Consider the following 26,133-nt stretch of genomic DNA (forward strand, 5'->3'; position numbering starts at 1 on the left):
GTATAGAATTAAAGACGAGAGCAAGGAAATAGGCAACAAGCTGGAAAAGAGAGAAATAAATAAGCCACACGACGTAAACCCCAGTCCTCGCATTGAGCTCCATATTGCCCAAAGGAATTCTTAATCGATGTCAAATTCTAGTGAGCCTCCGCAATAGCCCCACATTGCAGGCGCTAGATTAATTCCCAAGACAAATTCTAGTGAGGGTTTGTGATAGCCTCGCGGCACAGACCCTGCTCTCTGCTATGACTGCTGCGGCGCAGACTCTAGTCCATGCATTGAGATTCACAACACAGTGGAGGCTATATTTTAGTCAAAGTTGTCCTACTATAAAAGAAATACTTCAAAATAATTGAGGATACTGTTGCATACGTACAATAAAGGAAAAATACTTAAATACTTCTTTTAGGGTTCTTGGAACTTCATTCTTTCAACATTAATTTTTGGAATGATTAATTATTTATTTTTGATGTTGAATTCAAACATGAGTGGCTAAAGACCCTTGTTCTGGTGTTGAGTCTAAAAACATGATTATACTTTGATATTCTTAGAGTGGTTTATTATTGAATTATCATATGTATTATTCTTATTCTCTTGTCCTTACTATTTTGATAAATGGACACCATTAAAATACACCATATTCCTTTGTTAATTCGAGAGGAGAATCATTAGGATAGATCGAAGAGTTTAAGGAGAAAGGTTATTATTATTTATGGATAACGGATTTGAATTAGCATCTAGGATAGAGATATTCCTAGAAGCCTTCTTTGGTTTACTTGCAGGATGATATCTTAATATATTTAAATAGATTATTGCATCCCCGCTCAATGATGTAGTTGTAATATCCATTTAGGTAGAAGATTAGAGGATCGAGTGACCATGATCACACTCTAAACCCTATGAATCAACAACCCGATAATCAACTAAACCACGTTAAGAATAGAGATTTATAAGATTGTTAAAAGTGTCTCAACCCTGGAATTCTCACTCGTATTGTTTACAACCTTGCTTACATTGCTACTGTTATACATAGTTATTTATTTATTAATTATATTATTCATCACAAATATCTTGATACTATGAAACACTTAACACATTCTTGTCGAAACTAAAGTTAGTAGAATTGCTAGTTAAGTAGTCCTCGTGGGTACGATATTCGACTCTTTGAGTCATTATATTACTTATACGATTGTGTGCACTTACATGTGCGATAGACTACAGTAAGTTTTTGGCACATTGTTGAGGACTCAAATAATTAGTAATTTTCTAAATCATTATTTTTTTATAATAAATTTAATTGTTAACAACTTGATCTTAGCGGCAATCTTTTACAGGTCTAGTGATGTATCCAACTAGCAAGAGGAAAAAAATTAATAGAGCCTTATTCAGAACCAAAACAGGTATTTTATCAGAGGCGGAGAGCAACAAAACTTAACTATCTAATTCAACAAGTTCAAATGGGTTATCAAAGAGATCCAAATATTAGCGATCCAATTGATCCTAATGCTTCACATGCCCCAGCCCTAGTGATTTCACCTGCTACTGCTCGAGTAGAAGCCAGATCTTTTTGTGAAATAGCAATGCCACTTACAAACTATGCTACTAATTTCATTCGCAAGCCAGAAATGGGTAGTCAATTTGAATTAAATCAAAATATGGTAAAATTGTTTTGCTTGAGTGGACAATTTGCAAGGTTATCACATGAAGACCTACAATAACACATATAGAATTTCTTGGAAATTAGCAATACCTATATTCCTACTAGGGTATCTATTGATTATGTTAGACTAACTCTCTTTCCCTTTTCTCTAATTAGGAAAGCAAAGAGGTGGTTATATGCTGAACCACCAAACTCCACCACTTTCTAGGATGATCTAGCTTAAAAGTTCCTTATTTCATTCTTTCCATCTGGGAGGAAAACACATTTGAAAAGCGAGATTCTAAGTTTTAGCTAGAAATAAGGAGAATATCTGTACCAAGCTTAGGAAAGATTTAAAAGTATGCTTAGAAATTGCCCTCACCATTATCAGTATAATGATGTATTAGTTCATACTTTCATAGAGGGTTTTAAGCTAAACACCAAGATTCTCTTGGATTCAGCAGTAGGTGGGCAAGTTTTTGAGAAAATATATGATGAATTATACACACTGCTAAATTAGATTTCACAAGGAAATCCTAAGTGGCATACTGACTCAAGAAGTGCTCCAAGGAAGGTTGCAGGTAGGTTGAAGGTGGAACAATTTACTGCTATATCAACTCAGATTGCTGCACTACAAAATTAGTTAACTACTTAACTTAGTAATATGAAATTAGAGGTTACATAGCCTAAAACAATAGCTAATACAGTTCATCAGGCTAGTACTTGGTGTGAGATTTGTGGAAGTAGTGAGCATGTAGCGGACACTTGTGACACTAATCCAGAGTCTGTCAATTATATAGGAAATGCTAATCATCAAGGACAATAGAACTTTAGAAATACTTATAATCCCAACTGGCAAAACCATCCCAATTTCTCATATAGTGAAAATCAGGCGCATAATAACAATCAGTACAGGGGAGCCAGTACAATAGAATTAACAATAACTTATTCAAAGTAATAAGACCATGACTTAAACTAGCAATATGGAAGAGATGTTGAAGCAAATTATGGCTACTCAAGCACAGTTGGTAGCAGATGTGAAGTGTCAACAATTTATTACAAAGAGCTTAGAGATATAATTATGTCATATTAAGGAGCACAAAATACTAGACCTCAGGGATTTCTACCTAGTAATACTGAGCCTAATCCAAAATATGTAAATATAGTCACTACAAGGAGTGGTCTGAGGTTAAAGGAGTTGGAATCTGAGTAGGCAAATCACAAGGCTACTGATGGTGATAATGAAAAGGATGGAGAAAAAATGATTGAAGAAAAAGCTGAAAGTAAGAAAACCAAACTAGAGAAGGCAACTCTACTCCCCTTTCCCCAAAGGCTTTAAAATCACCAAGAGGAGATTTGTTACAAGAAGTTTTAGAGATTTTGAAACAAGTTCATATCAATCTCCCTCTTGTTGATATTTTACATAGTGTTTCAAAATATGTGAAGGACATAGTGGCAAACAAGAACCTTTTGACTGAATATGCTACAATAGCACTTACTGAGGAGTGCACATCAAGGATTTAGAATAAATTACCCAGAAAGCTGAAAGATCCAGAAAGTTTCACTCTATAGATCACCGTTAGACAATCCATTAATGCTAGGGGGTTATGTGATTTAGGTGCAAGCATAAATCTCATGGCCATATTTTATTTCATAAAGATGGGTCTAGGCAGTCCCAAACCCACTAGAATTAATTAAGTGGCTTGATACTGGGATAGTGTATCTCATATCTGGTAGCAAATGGGTCAGCCTTATGCACTGTGTTCCAAAGAAAGGAGGGATAATTATTGTGACTAATGAAGATAATGAGATAATTCCAACTCGTACAGTGATTGAGTGGAGGATCTACATGGACTACAAAAAATTGAATCACGAGGAAGGATCACTATCCCATTTCTGTTTATTGATCAGATGTTGGACAGAGTGGAGAGACAAGAATATAACTAATTTTTGGATAGGTATTCAGGATATAACCAGATAACCATAGCACCTAAAGACCAGGATAAGACCACTTTCACCTATCCTTATAGTACATATGCATTCAAATGCATGCCTTTCGATCTATGCAATGCACCAATAACTTTTTAGAGATATATGATAGATATCTTCTACGATATAGTTGAATACTTTGTCAAGGTGTTTTTGGATGATTTTTCCATTTTTGGTAATTCAGTTGATATGTGCTTACAAAACTTGGACAAGGTCTTAGCATGCTATGAAGAAACCAACCTTGTATTAAACTAAGAGAAGTGCCTCTTTTTGGTCAAAAAAGGTACAGTCCTTGGTCATAAGGTGTCACATAGAGGAATTGAGGTAGACAGAGCTAAGGTAGAGGTTATTGAAAAGCTCTTATATCTGATTTTAGTTAAATAGGTAAGAAGCTTTCTTAGGCATGCAGGATTTTACAGACGTTTTATCAAAGACTTCTCGATGATAACATGTCCAATGTGCAAGTTGTTGGAAAAAGAGGTCAAGTTTAACTCTGGGGCTAAATGTCAGAAAATATTTGATTGTCTAAAGAAAAAATTGACAAAGGCACCCATTCTAATTCCTCCTGATTGGGCATTACCATTCGAGCTGATATGTGATGCTAGTCATGTGGTTGTTGGAGCATTATTGGGGTAGAATAAATATAAGGTATTTTACTCTATCTATTATGCAAGTAAAATCTTGGATGCAGCCCAGGTAAATTATACAATCACAGAAAAAAAGATGTTGGCACTTGTATATGCCTTTGATAAATTCAGAGCATACTTGGTAAGGATAAAGGTAATTGTTCATACAGATCATACTGTCATCCCATATCTATTCAATAAAAAAGATTCGAAGACAAGGTTGATTAGGTGGATTCTTCTGCTCCAAGAATTTAGTTTAGAAGTTTGTGATATAAAGGGAGCTAAAAATAAAGTGGTGGATCATCTGTCAAGACTTGAGAGTCATGATTATGTAACTGATGATACTCTTTGTATTCGAGAGGAGTTTTTGGATGAGTAGTTGTTGGCACTGGATGTAGCTGAAGTTCCATGGTATGCTGACATTGTAAATTTACTAGTAGCTGGTATTTATCCTCCATAGGCACAAGTCAATAGAAGAAGAAGTTGTTCCACAATTCTCATGCATACATTGGGATGAGTCATTTCTTTTTATGCAAGGTATAGATAGAATAATGAGAAGATGTGTTGCAGAAGTCGAATCTAAAAAGGTACTTGAAAGTTGTCATTCAGTGCCTTATGATGGTCATCATGGTAGAAAAAGGACAGCTCGAAAGGTATTGCAGTCTGGTTTTTCTGGCCCACACTATTTAAAGATGCTGTGAATTATGTTATAAGTTATGACCATTTCCATAGAATGGGCATAATATCAAGGCGTCATGAAATGCCCTTGAATAATATTCTAGAACTGGAGATCTTTGACCCATGAGGTGTAGACTTTATAGGGCCATTTTCACCATCTCATGGAAATTTGTACATTATAGTAGTTGTTGATTACATGTATAAATAGGTAGAAGCTACTGCGCTCCCCAAAAATAATGCAAGGGTAGTGATGAAGTTTGTCAAGAAACATATTTTTATTTGTTTTGGCATACTAAGAGTAATTATCAGTGATGGGGGTACGCACTTTGTGAACAATTCATTTAAAATTTTTTTGGCAAAATATGGTGTTAGACACAAGGTGGCCAAGACTTATCGCCCATAACAAGTGCCAATTGGAGGTGTCAAATCATGAGATTACACAAATATTGCAGAAAATAGTCAATGGACAGCGTAAGGATTGGTCAAAGAAGCTGGATAATACAGTATGGGCATATAGGACAACTTTTAAGATGCACATTGGGAATATCATTTGGTGTATGGAAAAGCTTATCACTTGCCTATGGAGGTTGAGCATAAGGCTTATAGGTTAGTGAAGAAATTAAATCTTGATATGAAGGCTATCAGAGAAAAGAGATTGTTACAACTGAGTGAACTTGATGAGTTTTGCTTACATGCATATGTAGAATGCAAAATGTCTAAAGAAAAGACCAAAAATGGCATAATAAGAAAATTATGACTCAAGTTTTTGAGCTTGGACAACTTGTGTTGTTATCCAATTCTAGATTAAAGTTTTTTCCTAGTAAGATGAGGTCCAAGTGGTCTAGACCATTTAAAGTTGTAAGAATGACTTCTCATGGGTCTGTTGAACTATAGAGTAAGGCCAAAAGCAAAAAATTCTTGGTGAATGGATAGGGAATTAAGCATTATTGGGCAGATCATGAGGATCAACACAAGACATCTATCACCTTTGAACATGAATGAAGTTGAGTTGGGTCATGCCATGACGTAAACTAAGGCACTACATGGGAGGCAACCCACGAATGTAATGAAATAGTTTAGTTTATATTTTTAGTGGCTTGGAAGAAAGAAAAATAAATAAAGAGAAAAAAATAAAAATACAAAAAAATGTGTCGTGTCACGACCAAAACTAAGGCACTAGGTGGGAGGCAACCCACTTTATCTTACATAATTTTGTTATTTTTTTTAGTATGAAAGAATGAGAAACTTTTTCATGTTGGGAAACTCTCAGGTACATAAAATATGCACTGAAATGATGCCAAAGAAAGGTGAGAAAAGGGGGACAAAATATCCTCTAAAGTGTAATTTCCAGTGCGCTTCTGCGATAGCTCCGCATCACGGAGGTCATCAAGTGGATTAAGCACCGCGTAGTGGAGAGCTTGTGAAGATTCCAGTAGGCTTACACGATAAGCCTGTATCTCAGAGGCTTTCGCATAAGCTTAAGTCTCGCATCGTAGAGCTCATTAAAGTTAATATTTTAACTCAACCTAAGCTCTAAACCCGACTCCTCCCCTTTAAATTTCCCCTTATTTCTCTTTCCATCTCCCCCAATATTACCCGAAGCACCTTCCCTTTCCTCTAATTTCTCTATTTTTTTAAAAAATAAGAACAAGTCCACTTCAACTCACTGTGACCATTATCAAACTAACCACCACTCTCACTACGGTATATACTCAAACTAATATTGAATATGTACATGGAGATTTGTTGCCCTGATAATAATTTAGTACTAAAATGATGATTGAGACACTTGTGGTGTGAGTTAAAGAACAGGGGAAGTCTTAGTACCTTGTGTTGCTAAGTCACACTGCCATGATAGAAACTAAGTGTGGGGTGGTCTGTAAATCCGCCTATACTTAGTGTTCCCTATCATTTTGATATAACTGTGCCCTCTATCTGAAATGATGCTTTAAATTATGCATGCATTTATTTAAAATTATTATTTTTGGGAATATGTATGAGTTGCATATAGGAATATTAATGTTAAAGGAAAGTAATGTAACACCCGGTGTAGTTTTGGAGGAAGTAAAATAGAGTATATAATGCTTGAGGTTGACCTTTGTCGTTGAAGTGAACTCACATAAAGGTGATAAGTTGAAAATAAAAGAACAAAATTGATTGTGTGTGGGTTGTAGAATTTTTGTGGTTGTTAGTTTGATGTTTGCTTGAAGTATGGGTAGAGCAACATCATAGTGGTTGAATGTAGTTGTTATGGGGTTATGCTCATGAGACTTTGTGTATTTAACAGGAGAAGTATGAGTACCGTAGTTCTCATATTTACGCACCAGCGCTAGCAACTAAGTGATGGGGTGTCCTCAACACTTCTTTACACTTAGTGTTTGCTACACCAACTAGGTGCCCTATTTGACGTGTTTACTGAATGTTGTGACTAACAGGTATTATGTTGAGCCATCAGCAAAGGGGATAGGACATAACTGGTTCATTTGATCCATCATGAAAAAAGAATAAACCAACTGGTCGAGTGCCTAAACCTCCTACAACTCCTCAAGGGCAGACTAGGAGATACAGAGCTAGGTGGGTTGCAGAGGCAAGAAAGAAATGGTATGCCAAGAACAACAAGGCTAAATATGCTTTGTACCAATTTATTAGCCAGACTAGCTTGGAAAGAGAGTTCCCTAGCATAGTGTAAAGAATAGAAAAGTTGCACATGGCTTTCCTGTTCGAGCAGCCCCAGGAATACAACCTGTACCTGTCAAGGAATTCTATGCGAACTGGGATCCTAGGAAGCGAGACTCTGAGGTTAAGATACAAAACTAGGTGGTAAATTTTAAAGCTCATGATTTGAATTTCCTTTTACATGCACTGGAGGTGGATGCAAAACCACTGAAGCAGATGAACATCACACCGCCATATGCAGATATTTGACATTTGCTATCAGCGAAAAAAATTCTACTGCCTGATGGACACATCACAAAGACAGTGGCCTCCATCTCATATTCAGCTATGCTCAAATGAATAGGGAGGCCTACATGTAGGCAAAGATTATCTACCACTATCTCATTCAGGGAAAGCACATAAATAATGTGATGCATGATAGGGTATTCCTAATTTATGCTTTAATGCATGATGATGTTGATGTTAATATAGGTACAATAATATTTTCAGCAATGAAGAAGAAATATTACCATCAGGGGCGCAGGTATGGATTTTATGACTAGATTTTTTATGAACCAGAGTGTAGAGGAGGAGGCACTCGACTATAGGCTAATGATGGCTACTAACCATGTGGATGTGTCCCGTACTAAGGGGATAATTGTGACTCATGGTCCAGTATTGACTATGCCCAAGCATCAGGCTCAGAATAATAAGATCACAACATAGATGTATGGCCTACAGTTACTTTAGTTGAGGGTTGGGGGTCACCCAACCACACATGAGGAGATTCGAGCGGTTGAGCTTGATTACCCTATTAGTCATCATGCTAGGACCATGCTGAATATTAGGCCAAATTATATAGAGCTAGTAGATGATGATGTGCCTATGGATAAGGAGCTTAGGATGCATAATTTAGATGTGGATTAGAAGAGGACGAGGATGAAGATAACCTTGATTTGGGGGCAGAGACATTTGGTCTAGAGACTGATAGTGATATGGATGATGTTTGACCAGGGAGTTATTCACCACCTCATTACTTGGTTTGATTTGCAGGCACTGGTACAGTGCTTCATTTTAAGTGTGGGGTAGTGGTTTCTCAATCCTCATACTCTCATTTGCTTTGTTTTTGTTTTATCTTTATTGGGATATTTCTATTTGGATTTTGTTATGACTGCATTTGGGATTTTGATAGACATTCTAACTATTCAGTCTGTAATAGTTAGTATTGATGATATTTTCTATGGGTAGTTCACAATCATTGGTAGTTTAAATTTAATAATGTTTTCTTTATTCTGCTTAGTATTATTTTTATTTTTATTTAATTAGGAGTAAAAAAATTTATTTTTTTACCTTAAAGGTGAAAATGTTTGCCCTTAATGGAAACAACAATAACTCGTTATAGTTAGGTGCCTTCCCCTATGATGGATAGATAATGATCGTCTTAAAGGGAATTAGTCGTAGGAAAGAAAGAAGTGAAAAGAAATCAACCACAATTCTAGACCAAGACATCTAGTGTGGAGCAATGTGGTTACATGACATGGAAAATACTTGTTTTGAAATAGAAGTTTGTCAGAAATTAAAAAAAGGATTGCTAGTTTCAGAATCCTTAGCCCAATAGTGTAACTCTGGGTTTGCTGGCTTAATTCTGAATTTATCTAGTTGCTAGATCAAGAATCTGTAGGGATCCGACTTGAATCCAACATGCACCAAGTGTGAGTGAGATCTTGTAGTCATTCTACATGATTAGTGATGTCTAGAACTTGCCCTGTGTGTTGACAAAGCGAAATTAAGGATATTGGATTTAGAAGATGATGTAGGAATTTTATTTATAGCTGTATTTAGATATTTTTACCTAACATTGTGCATATTCTTAGTTAGCCCCGTTGATCCTATAGCCTATTTTCTTTGGCAGCTTTATATATAGCATGTACCCTTTCTTTGATTGACCTTAACTTAATCCAAAGCTCCTAAGCGCTTAAGTTGAAATTTAATCTAGTCAAGAGGGGTAGAAATTCTAGTAAGGGAAAAGGAGAAATTGAATCCCTTAAGTGGTAGCTATTAATTTTGGAAATTGACATGTGTGGTGGTTAAGAGTGTGGAATAACTTGCATTAATTTGCCAAAAAGGTAGAAGTTCACTTTTGAGTCAAAGGTGTTTGAACTGAGTAATTCCATGTTTTCAAAATTGAATTGACATGTTTTAGCTAAAAAGTCATGTGTAGCTTATATGTGCTCAGCACAAATGTCTTGCCTAGATTGTGGTATGAAGCCTAAATGGGTATAGTGTCTACCTGAGGTTATTCGAGGACGAACAAGATTCTAAGTGTGGGTTAGTGATCTTGGGCGTATTTATATGTACAAGCACCAATATTTATCCATAATAGGACTTGTTCCATGAGTTAAAATATGTTATTCTTATTGTGTTTGAGTTATAATTGCATTATTTAGCTAATGGGTATGATTAGTTGATGCAGGGTTGAATTATGATGAAATTGTACGTAATTGGATGCATTGAATCTTTGGTAATGATTTTATGGGCATGAGGATACTTGGATTGAGCTCAGAAAGCATAGAACTGAAGACGGGAGCAACAAAATAGGAAACGAGCTAGAAAAAAGAGATATAAGTGAGCCACGTAGCATAGACCCCAGTCCTAGAGTTGAGCTTCGCGTTGTGCCAAGGGAATCCTTAATCGATGTCAAATTCTGTTGAGCCTCCACAATAGCCCCGCATCACTAAGGCTAGATTAATTCCCAAGATAAATTCCAGTGAGATCCCAGTATAACCTCGTGGCGTGTACCCTGGTCCCTACTATGACTGCCGTGGTGCGGACTCTAGTCCATTTATTAAGGTTCACAACACGGTGAAAGATATATTTGGTCAAACTTTTCTTACTATAAAAAGAACACTTCAAAACAATTGAGGATACTTTCGCATACGAACAGCACAGGCAAAAATACTTACAATACTTCTTTTAGGGTTCTTGGAACTTCATTCTTTCAACATTAATTTTTGGTATGATTAAATATTTATTTTTAATGTTGAATTTGAACACGAGTGGGTAAAAACCCTTGTTCTAAGGTTGAGGCCAAAAACATGATTATACTTTGATATTCGTAGAGTGGTTTATTGTTTAATTACCATATGGGTTATTCTAATTCTCTTGTACTTACTATTTTGATGAATGGCTACCATTAAAATACACCTATATTCCTTTCTAAATCTGACCGAGAATCATTAGGATAGATCGAAGTGTTTAAGAAACAAAGTTTTTATTCTTTATGGAATAAAGGATTTGAATTAGCATCTAGGATAGAGATATACCTAGAAGCCTTGTTTAGTTCACTTGCAAGATGATATCTTAATGCATTGAAATGGATAATTGCATCCCCGCTCAATGATGTAGTTGTAATGTCCATTTAGGTAGAAGATTAGAGGATCTAGAGACCATGATCATACTCTAAACCCTGCAAATCAATAACTCGATAATCAATTAAACCATATTAAGAATAGAGATTTATAAGATTGTTAAAAGTGTCTCAACCCTGGAATTCTCACTCGTATTGTTTACAACCTTGCTTACGTTGCTACTTTCATAGATTGTTATTTCTATTGATTAAACTATTCATTAAATCTTCACAAATATCTCGATACTCTGAAAGACTTAATACATTCTTGTCGAAACTAAAGTTAGTAGAATTTTTAGTTAAGTAGTCCTCGTTGGTATGATATCCGGCTCTCTGAGTCACTATATTACTTGTACGATAGTGTGCACTTGCGTGTGCGATAAAATGCAACAACCAAATCTCAAATCAATCTTTGAAAACATCCCAGTACCCTGAAGCTGATCAAATAAATCATCAATACGAGAAAGAGGATACTTATTCTTAATCGTCTCCTTATTGAACTGCTCGTAATTAATACATATCCACATAGACCCATCCTTTTTTTGTCACAAATAGGATAGGCGCACCCCGGGGTGAAACACTAGGTTGGATAAATCCCTTATCCAACAACTCCTGCAACTGATCCTTTAGTTTCTTTAACTCTGTTGGGGCCATTCTATAAAGAGGAATAGAAATGGGCCTGGTGCCCGGCTCAACATCAATAAGAAAATTAATATCTTCATATGGAGGCATGTTAGGCGAGTCTGTAGGGAACACATCCATAAACTCACGGACAACACGGACAGAATCCAAGGAAGGAGGCAAAACAACACTGGTGTCACGAATATGAGCCAAGTAAGATAAACATCCCCTCTTAACCAATTTACAAGCCTGGACATAAGATATAATCCTCTTAGGACCCTAATAAAGTGTAACCTTCCAAGCTATCCTTGACACACCTAGTGAAGCTAAAGTCATAGTCTTAGCAAAAAAAATCTAAGACAGCATGATAAGGATCCAACCAATCCATGCTCAAAATAACATCAAAATCGACCATATCTAACACAAGCAAGTCTACCAAAGTCTCAAACCTGACAAAATTCACAACACAAGATTGGTGCACCCAATCCACCACTAAAGAATTACCTATAGGGGTAGATACACAAATAGGCCTGGCTAGAGGCTCATTAACAGAATCAAAATCCCATGCAAAATACACAGACACATAGGAGAAAATCAATCCGGGATCAAATAATAAAGATTCAGGTCTGAAACAAACGGGGACAATACCTGTAATCACAATATTAGAAGCGTTTGCCTCAGGTTTGGCTGGTATAGCATAACACTGACCATGACGACTAGCTACCTGGGTATCCCCACGACCACCAACTATCTGTGTGGCCCTATGGCCACCCCACAAGCTCTACCACTTTTGCTCCTTGCACCTCTGGTAGCACCCCTACCCCTTACGGATAAAATAAGAGTAGCTCAAATCACTCGGCGGGGACAATCCCTGGCCACATGGTCAATCTCATCACATACATAACAACCTCTATGACCAACCTCAATAGAAGAAGGTACAACTTGGTCAGAACGGCCACCCTGAACTGCTGAACTAGAAAGTCTACCACCTAAACTTTGTAAGGCCACCTGCCCTGGCCTACCCTGATATCTATGAGAACCTTTAAAATCTCTACCATAGGGAGATTAACCTCTGAACTCACCAAAATGATGTACCTTCTTGGCTCCACCTTCTGTCATCTTAGCATGATCTATATTACTTTGAAAGAAAGCCCTAAGAACAACCATCTGAGATGAAGCCAACTGAAGAGAGACATCCAAACCCTTCACAAACTTTTGAATCTTCTCAGACTCGGTGGAAATTCTATCATAGGAATATTTGGACAGGGCATGAAAGTGTGCCTCATACTCAGAAACTATCATGGAGCCTTACTCCAACGATCAGACTCATCCGGCATACGGTCTCTTAAACTGAAAGGCACAAATCTCTCTAGGAAAGCCTCGACTAGCTGACCCCAAGTCATCTCAGGAGAATCATGGGGTCTACAACTGACCCTCCCCAAGTCATCTCAGGGAGGGTTTTATAAAAGGTGTTGTCAGTGTTTCTTAGATATTATCACGGTGGTACCAATATTTCATGAATGAGTATGATATGAGGATGCAATGCTCACAAAAATCACAATAAGTATTTACACAACCAATTACAATGATATATTTCCACAAACAACAATAATTATATATTTCTACAATCACGTGAGCCAATATTCACTCATTATTTTCATTTCATTCATAAATTTCTACATGTCTCATATAACAACAAGTACGAATATATCACAATATACTAATTATACCACATTAGGTATTTCAACAACACAATACAATTATTCACCTATATTCAAGGCTATCAACATCACATAGGACCCCACACGGTCACACATATTCACATAATATCTCAATTTCAATAATTACAGTACATATAGGCCCCCATATGGGCACAACGCACATATATATATATATATATATATATCCATTTTTCATGATTATCTTTCACCCTTAACATACATTTTGTATCATCATTTACTACCCAGCCCAATCTGAAAGAGTTAAGACATAACCTACTTCGAAAGCCAAAATTGGTCCGCTACACTTTGTACCCACGATCTTACTTTTTACGAATGATTTCAAAATCTATTAAAAATATAAAATATGGAATCCACACTTCAAAACAAAATTAGTGACACCCATATTGACAACTTTTGATTCGGGGTCAAAACGGACCTCCGGAATGGATTTTTAAAAAATAAGGCAAAATCATAACTTTACTTCAAAAATGTGTTTTTCATATTTTTAGGGAATTACATATGAAAACCCAAGTCAAATCGAGTAAAAAATGTGGTTCAAATTGAAGAAAAATCATTTTTGAGCTTTACCGAATAAAATCTTTGAAATACGGATTATAATCAAGAATTAGAGTTGTTTTGAAGGTTAAGTTGATGAAAAAAAATAACTATGAGATTAAAATATTATTCAAGTGAAAAGGAGTGAAATTGAGGTTTAAAATCAAGCCCTAAGATTTTTGGGGTTTTGAGAAATTGATCAAGAAATTACTAAGAAAAGAGTGAATTCTTACCTTAAATCCGTAATAGGATCAAGAGATAGATGTTAATCTAACTATCCAAACTCCCACAAGTTTCTCTTTTAAGCTCCCACACTATTTTAGGATTTAACTATCAAAAGAAAAGGTGAAAGCATAAGCACATTGGCCAAAAAAGGGGCTAAAAGTTGTTTTTATAGCAGATTTTACACTATTTTTTTGTTTTAAAGTTCCACTCGGACTTCAATAGGGTGCTCGAAATTCATTTGGAGTCTGATATATGAAAACAAACTATGCAACCATACTAAATTTGATGTTCCAGATGCATTGGAAAAGTTGAATTTTCAAAAAACATCATTTTCACGAAGTTGACCCCCAAAATCAGAAATCGCAATTTTCCAAATCGAGGGTCGAAATGAGATTTAAAAGTAAAAAAATTACATCAAATGTGTTACCACCCTAAAATCAACATTTTGAATCTGTTGTCAAAGTCAGATTTTTCATCCAAGGTCTTTTGGACCAAATATGAGTCCCACGCTCATATTTCCAATTTTCAACTTTCTGACCAATAGGTCAAAATGAGATTGGGTGTACTGAAACCCAAACCAAAGGTCTACCTAGCTTAAAATCGATATTCTAGAGCAACTGGTGTTGTCTGTTCAGCCATTCATCGGATGGATTAAAAGATATCCACATAAGCCCAAAATAAGGCTCTGAAGTCATCAAAAATCACAATATTGCATAAATGGTATCAAAATGCATTAGGAACACTGCCAAACACTCCCACACTCTAGAAGTACCATAATGCAACTATGGGGAGGGGTAAAATAGTTAAATCACACAGAAACACATAATTCACATATTTCATCAAAAAGTTGATCGTTACAACTATATGCACCAGTCGTAAATCCAAATTTCTTTTTCCCCAATAATGAAATCCTTATTGATCTACTCCATACTCCATAATTCTTTGATCCGACAAGCTTGACTAGAATTAGAGTAGCTCCAGATGTATCTGATGTTCCTATGAATAAAGGATCACTCGAGTCAATCTTAGGTGCCATTTCAACTGTACTACAACAATTACAGAAGAAAATTCAATCAAAAAATAGGAATTGCAGCTAAAGAGAGATCTATTCCCTCATCACTGCAGAGATCTAAAGTCTATCCATCTAGCATTCATGATCGATGCTCTGATACCATGAAAAAATTACACTAACAAGAGAGTACAAAGCTTGTGTATGGAAGCTCTATTGAACAGAGAAGAAGAAGAAGAAAACTGTATTCAAAACTGTCACATTACATTTCATTTTTCCAGCTAGAAATCTATACATAGACAAATGTACAACCTCTAGAATCATCTAGAAGCTTCTTAGCACGGCTACATTGTACTCTCAGCTGTAAGCTCGCCACACGACTAATTGAATAACTAACTTAATGTATCGTAATTCAATGTAAAAGTAAAACTGAAAATGATCACAGTAACTAAACTATCTGATTTTACTGAACTTTCCAATAGTGGTTTTGTTGCATTACCATCATATCTTTTGTTCAGTTTTTCTTCCTTTCTATATCGAGATAACGTTGAACGTCATGCAGAATTATTAAGGATTAATTACTATGCAGTAATAGATCAAGTTGTATGTTTAAAAACTGTTCACAGGCTTTACTATTGTTATTTATTACCTAAAAAAGTTACGTTCAGTATCATAGGATACTGAATATGTACGTTTAAGGTCATCCTGTATAGACTTTCATAGTACTCATCATGTCAATTTTCTTTTATCATTGTGTGGATTATCTCCCGATGCTTTATTTGGTTCCACTTGTAGATAAAATCACGCTCCCACTTTATGCAACTTGACAGACTGATCCTTATATAACAGTGAAACATGGTCAAATAGAACAGAAGTATGATGCAATTTAAGTCATGGAAACAAGTGATCATTGGGACTCCCATGGGGGTACGGCGTCTTAATGTCCCTACAACTTTTTATGATTATATGCTTTGAAAGCTTGGGTGGATAAGTAACCAAAGTGGGGAATGATTCTTATTATGATGATTAAATGGACTTGGCGCTTAGTCCAGTATCCAAAGGATAGGAAAAAGTGAACAAGCTTAAAACTTTTTAAACATCAATGATTATATTCGTTTGAAGTTTTGGTCGTTAGGTTGGAATTAATGGAATTCATGCAACCTTGCTTGAAATTGCAGATGTTAGATGGATTCCATGAAGATATAATGTGTCTTTTGATTTCTAAAAGCAAAATAACGAGAAGCATTAGGAAAGAGACCATGGAGAAACAAAAGTGGGGTTGGGAGTGTCGGGTTCGAAATCCACATGCCTCACGTGGAAGCTATTAGTTTGAAAATCATGAGACGATAATTCAGCGACACATAAAACAATACTAAAAAGCTATATTATTGAAATGATTTGGCCAAACGGCGTACATATTAAAAATAAAATTAAAAAACCTAAAACCTATTAAGAGAAATCTCCCCTAACCAAAACTCTTTAAACGACTACACTGTGAATACTATTGTGTTATGGTATGAGAAGCATCTTCTATTTATAGAGTTCCAAAACCTTTCGTCCAAGAAAGAGGTTTGCCAATTATGAAAAAGTTTTATATTTTTCTTTCAGGAAAAGTAAAAGTATTTATGGTATTACTTTTATTTTTCTTCTAATAAAAGTAAAACTTAAATTTAGTAAGAAAATAAGGGCAAAAACCCTAACAAATCTTCCCTTTTTGACTTGATTTTCTGCAAAATATTCTTGATCCTCCTTCTTCTTGTACATAATCTTCGTTCTTCACATATTTTTCATATATCACTGCTGTTTGACATGCTTTAAAAATTGAGCCTCTTTGGGTTAAAATATATCTGCCCTTTTTGGGTTAAAAATGTTAGAGCCCTTTTGCACAGTTAAAAGTGAGCTTTATTTTCAAATATGTGATAGCAGGATTATTGAAATATAATTGATAATTGTCTCCATATACAATTACACAAAATGGTCATTATCATCAAACTGGTTGCATCTTGATTTGAAAACCGCTTTGAACTTATTTAATCTCGTTTTACCAAACTTTTGGACCTTTGAACCATAAGCTTTGATACCACTTGTTGGGTTCGAAATCAAGATGGTCTCATGCGGAAGCTATTAGTTTGTAAATCATGACACGATAATTCAGACGACACATAAAATAATACTAAAAAGTTATATTATTGATATGATTTGGTCAAACGGCCTACATATTAAAAATAAAATTAAAAAATCTAAAACCTATTGGAGAAATCTCCCCTAACCAAAACTCTTTAAACGACTACTCTGTGAATACTATTGTGTTATGGTTTGAGAAGAGGTCTTCTATTTTTATAGAGTTTCAATGGAAAAATTTTATATTTTCCTTTCAGAAAAAGTAAAAGTAATTATGCTATTACTTTTATTTTGAAAAGTAAAACTTAAATTTAGTAAAAAATTGAGGGCAAAAACGGTGGGGGAATAGCTAAGAGGGGACTCGATGTAGTTTTGTAGTCCTAGTCAGTCGTACGGGTGCTTTTATTTGACCATTCGATCCCTATAGAGGTATTCTGATGGTGTACCGTGTATTTAATGTTCCAGAAAATACTTGTGAGATATTCACTTAAGTTCACCATTATGAAGTTAAAAGTTCTTTTACTTCTGATGATTTCTATCCAAGTTAAACTCTGGTGCTATTACGAGGTCAGAGAAGCCTTCAGTTTTATTGGGTAACAACATATTCATACCGAGTGGTTATACCAAATCAATGAATGTAACACGTGTCTTGCATACATATTTTTTAACACTTGGCTAAGGGATATGCATTTTCATTTTGATGTGTTGATTTTTAAGGTTAATTGTTTAGTTAGACTTGAACACTTCGTGTACATAAATATTTACCATTTTATTGTATTGTACAGTTTCACCACTAGTTGCATGATATATCTTTGGGTGGGGGGCGGGGGAGTTTTGTAAGCTTGCAAATGCAAACGATGTATGCTTGTCAGTGACCACTTTTTGTTCTCCACTCTAAGCTTCACTTAATTATTGGTCTCGTGATAAGAGTAATTATGTTTCTTCCACGTCTATGAAAATGCTACTCTAGATGATGTATAGGAGGCAATATAGTCATTCTGCATGCTGTTAGACTCAATCACCCATCCTCAAATTCATCTGTTTAATAGAAAAAGAATCAAGAAATTCTCAGATTAAATTTTGAGTAACATAAAGGGTAAATTGAATCACCTCACAAAGATGATATATGACACGCATGCGATGATTATAAATTGGAAAATAAGAACACCGTAATACTTTCCCTTTTCCATTGGCTAAGCATATCAAATATATTTGTAGTGATTTCAAACAACCTCAATTTAGTTTCCATTCACGAGAAGTCTGTGAAAAGCACGGATTCAATATCTATCCTAAATTAATATTATAACAATAACCATTTCTTTAATGTTACATATTTTGAAGTTTGAAATTTTAAAAAATTTATTTTTCAGAGTAATTTTTGCATATATTTTAAAAATATTTTAAGTTATCAATTATTGTGATTTATTATTAAAATATATAATTTTATTTCAAAAAGTTAATTCACGATCAAAATTTAAACTCTATAAATGTATAAATTAGCAAAGAGTATGAAAAATAAAATTCGATGGGCCTATATTACCGTTTTTCAGATAACACGGGCTCAATATATGTTTTTTTTTTTGTATCAATATATGTGATACAAATAGAATTTAGATAATCAATCACACCTTTAATATGTTTTTAGATAATTTAAGTTATTAACTATTTTAATTTATAATATTTTTATGTAGTTTTAAAATAATATACATTACTTTCTATAACACCCCGAATCTATACCCCGGATGCTACTAGTGCTCATAATCTCAAGGGACCACAAGCTAACCCATAAATGGTACCTGTTGTAATAACTGAATAATAATACTGTATTATGCGGAAATTAGGCGAAAACTTGCCATAAGGTTCAAAACTGTAAATAAATACTGAGTACTGAAAACTGAATACTGATACATTTATTTGAAATATTCTAGTATGAAAAGACTCTACTGTTTGAAGAAGGAGTTGATGGGACAAGTCCCCAACTAACTCCGGCTACTAAAATAAATTGAGTACAGAAATACTGGAATAATAAATCTGTCCTTAAACAACGAGGACTCACCACTAGTCTGCTGCTGATGGATCGGGCTGCTAAGTATGATCGGGAGCCCGTGCGTTTGAATATATGATATAAGACATCATAGCGTAAAAGAAAGGTATGTATCAGTACTTTGAATGCACTGGTATGCTAAGTGAGGTAGGCTGAGATGCATGGGTTCATATGCATGAATAATACTGACTAAATAACATGAGTTTAACTGAACGAGAGTATATGCATGAATACGTAAACTATAACTGAGGTCGTGATAACACTGGATACTGAGTTCTGAATTATGGATTTACTGATATCTGAGTTTATTGATACTGTATTACTATTAACTAAGCGACTGTATCTGACAGTCCCGATTCTGTAGAACTATTTTGAGTTCCGTACTAAACTAAGTGACTGTGTCTGAAAGTTTTAATTTCTATAGAACTGAACTGAGTTTTATTCTAAAGATTGAAATTGAGACTGTGTGAGGTAATCATCTAATCGACATGCCCCTTTCTGAATAGATAGGGGTCCAACCTGTAACCCCAGTTGGACGAGTGTCAGTACCGTGCCACGGGTGAAGACAGCTGTGAGTTAACCTTCTCTGACAAGAAGCTCTTTCATCAACCCTCACTGGCAGAAAAACTCGAATGAGACATATCAACCCTAGTTTGGCAGGAAGATATCTCAACCTACGCTCTCAATGCAATTCTGTAATGCAGGGATTGCTACTAAGGATCAAACCATCTGCTGGCAGGAATGCCCCCATCCCTGGGTTCACTCGGTGCTGAATACTAATCCTAACTGAGTAGACACTGAACTGATTCCTAGTTTATACTAGGCTTGACTGAGTTGTTATTGATTATACTGTCTAACTGAACTGAACTGAGTTCACTGAGTTCCGCTGACTGACAAAACACTACTGAATTCTGTTAACTGACTGAATTTACTGATGTATGAACCGGATACTGAACTGGACTGGACTAATACTGAGTCTACTGAGTTTTACTTGAGTTCTGTAACTGACTAAGAGTACTACTGATCATGACAGGACTGAGATTATTCTGTAACTGACACTGGATCTAGGTAAGCAGCTAAATTGTCGGGTATTAAATACCCCCAGTACTTAATAGTATGAAAAGTAAATTACTGCATGACTTTAGTAGCATCATGGTACTAGCTTGCTAATAATACATTCACTTAGACATATTTGGTCAAACACTTGTTATACATGAGCTTGTGCATGATTGATATCACACAATAACATGTTATGCTTAGACTAGTCTAATCACATAAGCATTTTGACAAACACTTGGGGAGCATGGGTATTTTACAAATCAATAAACATGTAGTAATATCATGGATTCTACATTCAACTTACAATTCAAGAGTTTGACATGTAGTTCACAAAATTCAATTCACAATTAAACTAGTTTGTATAAACTTGGGACAAATCATGGAATTAAATCATCATTAACATCATAATCATTAATACATTCAAGATCCAACACGAAATCCATGAAATCAATCAACTTGTATTTAGAAAGAGTTTCTTGAACTCCAAGGGTGGAAGGAAACCCTTGGATGAACACTTCACATAACTTGGTTGCTAAATTCTTGAAGAATGATGGTGAAATCTTAAGCCTTGAGTTTGAAATTTGATCTCGTAGGGTTTTTGTTCTTGAGTAAATTCTAAATAGGGAATGAATTTTGCCTCTAAAGGGGCTTAATTTTGTATTTTGGGGGCTGACATAAGGTGGGAAAGGACCCAATTACCCCTGAGGACATGGCTTTTTAATAACTAAAAACTAATTTAGCAATGCACAGAATGATGTATTTCATCATTGGCATCGATGCGATGACCAATGCGTCGTATTGAGTCCTTATCAGTTTACTAGAATTAACACTGGGGGCTAGAGAAAAATACTCATCGACATGATGGGCGACACGACGCATAGAGATCGCATCGATCCACTAGTTTGAGCTTTTGAATATGTTTCAAATGAAGTCTAAAAAATCTAAAACTCGTTCGAGAATACCTATTGACATTGCTGATCATGAATTAACCTAAAAATAGATATTTAAAGGTCATAAGGGTCATGAAATAGATTCGCTAGCCTATGAAGGCTAAAATAACACTTAGCTAAAATTTTCTAAGTCTTGGACCCCTTAACAAGATTTAAAGGTCTGAGTTAAGCTTAGGATTTTGCGGGGTCTTACAATATCTCCCCCTTAGGAACATTTGTCCTTGAATAAGATCGGCTAAGCTGGGAATACTGACTAACTAAACTTGTTTACTTGACATGCATTACTGTAACATGATTTTATGACTGATATGCTAAAATTTCATACTGAATATGCATATCTGATGTATGAGTACATGGCTGGGATTGATGATAAGCTGAGTCTCTTATACTGAATAAGAATATTTGATGCATGAATACCTGACTGAAAAGACTCATGAATGTATGACTGGATATGCAATGGTAAATGATACCAAGTTTATAAAGAAAATCTGAGCATGAAACTGAGTAGGTTCAAGGGAAAACTGTTACCCTGGGATGAGTCTGAATTTGCAGAGAAGAGGTAAGGATACTTGGTCTGCATATCTGCTTCTGCTTCCCAAGTATCTCCCTCCAGGGACTGGTTCCACCAAAGAACTTTGACTAGAGGGACCTCTTTGTTCGTCAGTCTGTGAATCTAGAAATCAAAGATTTCGACTTGAATCTCCTCATAAAAGAGGCTGTTCTGAATATATCTCCCTATAGGGACTACAACTACTGGGTCACCTATGCATTTATTTAGTAAGGAGACATGGAACACTGGATGGACTGAAGCTAATTCTGAAGGCAACTCAAACTTGTAAGCTACCTTTCCAAAACGGCTGAAAGTTCGATAAGGATCGACATATCGGGGACTGAGCTTCCCCTTCTTGCCAAACCTCTTCACTCCTTTCATAGGAGAGATCTTCAAATACACATAATAACTAATCTCAAACTGGATATCCTTTCTTTGCACATTTGTGTACGATTTCTGTTGGCTTTGAGCTCTCTTAAGACTTTCCCTGATAAATTGAACTTTTTCTAAGGTATCAAATACCAAGTCAGGACCTACCACTATCGCCTCACCAACTTCAAACCAACCAATAGGAGATCTACATCTCCTTCCATATAACACCTCAAACGGAGCTGTCTGAATGCTGGAATGATAGCTGTTGTTATATGCGAACTCAATCAAAGTCAAGTGATCATCCCAACTACCTTTAAAGTCTATCGTATACGTTCACAGCATATCCTTTAAAGTTTGAATGGTCCTTTCTGCTTGACCATCTGTCTGAGGGTGAAAAACTGTACTAAGGTGGACTTGGGTACCAAGACCCTTTTGGAACCCCTTCCAAAAATAAGAGGTAAACTGCGGACCTCTATTTGAGATTATAGATAACCGAACTCCATGTAATCTGACCAACTCTCTGACATAGATCTGGGCATAGTCCTCGGTAGAATAAGAGGTATGGACTGGTAGGAAATGATATGATTTGGTCATCCTGTCTATAATGACCCAAACTGAATCGTGCTGACGACGAGTATAAGGCAAACCCATCATAAAATCTATGTTCACCTATTTCCACTTCCAAGTGGAAATAATGAACTCCTGCATAGACCCACTAGATTTCTGGTGCTCAATCTTAACCTGCTGACATGTTGAGTACTTAACCATAAACTCTGCAATGTCTCTCTTCATCCTACTTCACCAATAAATCTCTAGCATTTCACAGTACATATTAGTGGCCTCTGGATAAAAAGACTAACGCGCACTATGCGTTTTTGCAAGAATTCATTGTCTTAGGTCATCTACCTGGCACACATAGCTGACCTTGACAACACATAACACCATCTCCTTCTTGGGAGAAAACCTCTATCTTCTGATGTTTGACTGATTCTTTCAACTTAACTAGGTTGGGATCCCTATCGTTCTTTTCCTTTACCTCGAAAACTAGAGATGATTCTAAACTACTCTGCACCCATACATTACCTTTTGCTAAATCGACTAAGAGGACACCCAGTCAGGCAAACTGATGAACTTCCTAATCTAACTTCTTCCTACCATCATCCACATGAGCAATACTACCCATAGACATCCTATAAAGGCATCAGCCACTACATTGGCTTTACCTAAATGATACAGGACGCTCATGTTGTAGTCCTTCAATAATTCCAACCACCTTCTCTGACGGAGGTTTAGGTCTTTCTAAAAGAACACATACTGTAGGCTCTTATGGTCAGTGAACGCATCAATGTGTACACCATACAAGTAGTGCCTCCAAATCTTTAAGTCAAAAACTACTGCTGCTAACTCAAGATCATGAGTTGGATAGTTCTTTCCATGAGGCTTAAGATTTCTAGAGGCGTAGTCAATGACCTTCTCTTTCTGCATCAAGACACACCCCAAACCAACTCTAGAAGCATCATAATACACAGCCAAGATATCTGAACCATCTAGTAGAGTCAACACTAAAGTTGAGATGAGTAGAGTCTTCAACTCCTAAAAACTCTTCTCGCAAAAATCTGACCACTAAAATTTGACCTTCTTCTGAGTCAATCTGGACATAGGGGATGCAATAGAAGAAAATCCCTTAACAAACCATCGGTAATAGCTAGCCAAGCCCAAAAATCTCCTAATATCTGATGGAGAGATAGGTTTGGGCTAGTTTCTCACTGCTTCAATCTTTTGGGAATCAACTTTAATGCCCTTACCGGAAATGATATGGCCAAGGAAAGCTACTGGACTTAGAAAAAATTTGTACTTACTAAATTTGGCAAGTAGCTGATGGTTTCTGAGGGTTTGTAATACTATTCTAAGATGGTTTGCATGATCAAGTTTACTATAGGAGTAAACAAGGATATAGTCTATGAAAACTATGATGAACATGTCTTAGTACTGCTTGAACACACGGTTCATCAAGTCCATGAAAGTTGTTGGGGCATTGGTAAGACCAAAGGACATGACTAAGAATTCAAAGTGACCATATCGAGTTCTAAAAGCTATCTTCAGAATGTCACATTCTCTGACTCTGAGCTGATGATAGCCTGGTCTGAGGTCTATCTTAGAAAAGTAACTGGCACCCTGAAGTTGGTCAAATAAGTCATCAATTCTGGGAAGTGGATATTTGTTCTTGATTGTAATTTTATTTAGCATGCGGTAGTCAATACACATTCTGAGAGAACCGTCTTTCTTATGTATGAATAAAATTGGTACGCCCCACGAGGACACACTAGGTCTAATGAATCCCTTATCTAGGAGATCCTTTGACTGTTCCTTTAATTCTCTGAGTTTTACTAGAGCCATCCTGTATGATGAAATAGATATGGGCTGAGTATCTGGAAGAAGGTCTATTCCAAAGTTGATTTCCCTTTTGGGGGAAACTTTGAGAAGATCTTCGAGAATTACGCCTGGGAATTCACATACTACTAATACTGACTCAAGAGTAGGGGTTTTTGATATAGAGTCTTGGACTCGAATGAGATCATAGACAAATCCCTTAGATATCATTTTCCTTTCCCTAAGGTAGGAAACAAGCTGACCCCTAAGTGCTGAAGTACTACCCCTTCACTCTAGGATGGGCTCATTTGGAAATTGAAACTGGAAAATTCTATTTCTGCATTCGATTGATGCATAGAAGGAATAAATCCAATCCATGGTAAGAATGACATCAAAATTGATCATCTTTAATTCGACTAAGTCTGCTGAAGTGACTTTCTGAAATACCATAACCGGAGAGTTCCTGTATACCCAATGACCTATGATAGATTTACCCATTGAGGTAGAGACTGAGAAAGGCTCTTTTAGGTTTTTGGGACTGACTCCAAAGTCAATAGTTATATAAGGAGTAACAAAGGACAAAGAAGGACCTGGATCTAGCAAAGCATAAATATTCAAATAATAAACTTGTAATGTACTAGTGACCAAATCAGGAGAACTTTCCTGATCCTGTCGAGACTGAAATGCATAGAGTCTGTTTGGGCGTTGCCCACTGGTGGCACTAGAAGCGACACCCTACTGATTTGGGCGACCGAACTGAGCTAATGGACGGTTATACTGACTCTGCGAACCCACCTGAGGACACTGTGGCCTGGCTTGCCACATCCAAAGCATACGTCACTACTAACTCTGTAGATACCCTGATGGTTTCTACCATACTTCTGGCAGAGAGGATTTGTTTGGGTACTGCTAACTCTACCATGGGGTTTAAAACCTAATGCCCTATTTCTATTGTTATCTCTAAATTTTAGTACGGGAGCACTGGCTGAGGATTGAGCTAGAACTGAGGATTTTGGGCAGAACTAAGAACGATTCCTACCCTCTGAATTAGGCTGAGCGAAGTTGAAACTACCTATTTTCTCTCTCTTGTTCTCCCTTTCTTTCTTCCTATTCTTACCCTCCTCTATCTGCTGAGCATGGACCATGAGCCTGGATATGTCCATCTTATTAATCAACATTGTAGTCCTACACTCTTTGACCACATTATTAGACACGCTAGACATAAACTTACTTATCTTAGATCTGTTATCTACTACCACATGAGGAGTGTATCTGGATAATTGAATAAACTTGAGAGAATACTCTTGTACCATTATGTTGCCCTACTTTAAATTTATAAATTCCAAAATCTTCATTTCCCTCAACTCTAGCAGGAAGAACCTATCCAAAAAAGCAATAGCAAACTCCTCCCATTCTATGGGCCCTACATCTGTGGCCTTCTCTGATTTTCACTATTTGAACTATGAGTGATCCACATCCTATTATTGATATGCACTAACTCGGTACTCTCACTAGCTGCCACCCCATAATATTTGTAACCTTC

This window comes from Capsicum annuum, chromosome 3 (assembly GCF_002878395.1).
Source record: "Capsicum annuum cultivar UCD-10X-F1 chromosome 3, UCD10Xv1.1, whole genome shotgun sequence".
NCBI classification, from domain to species: Eukaryota; Viridiplantae; Streptophyta; class Magnoliopsida; order Solanales; family Solanaceae; genus Capsicum; species Capsicum annuum.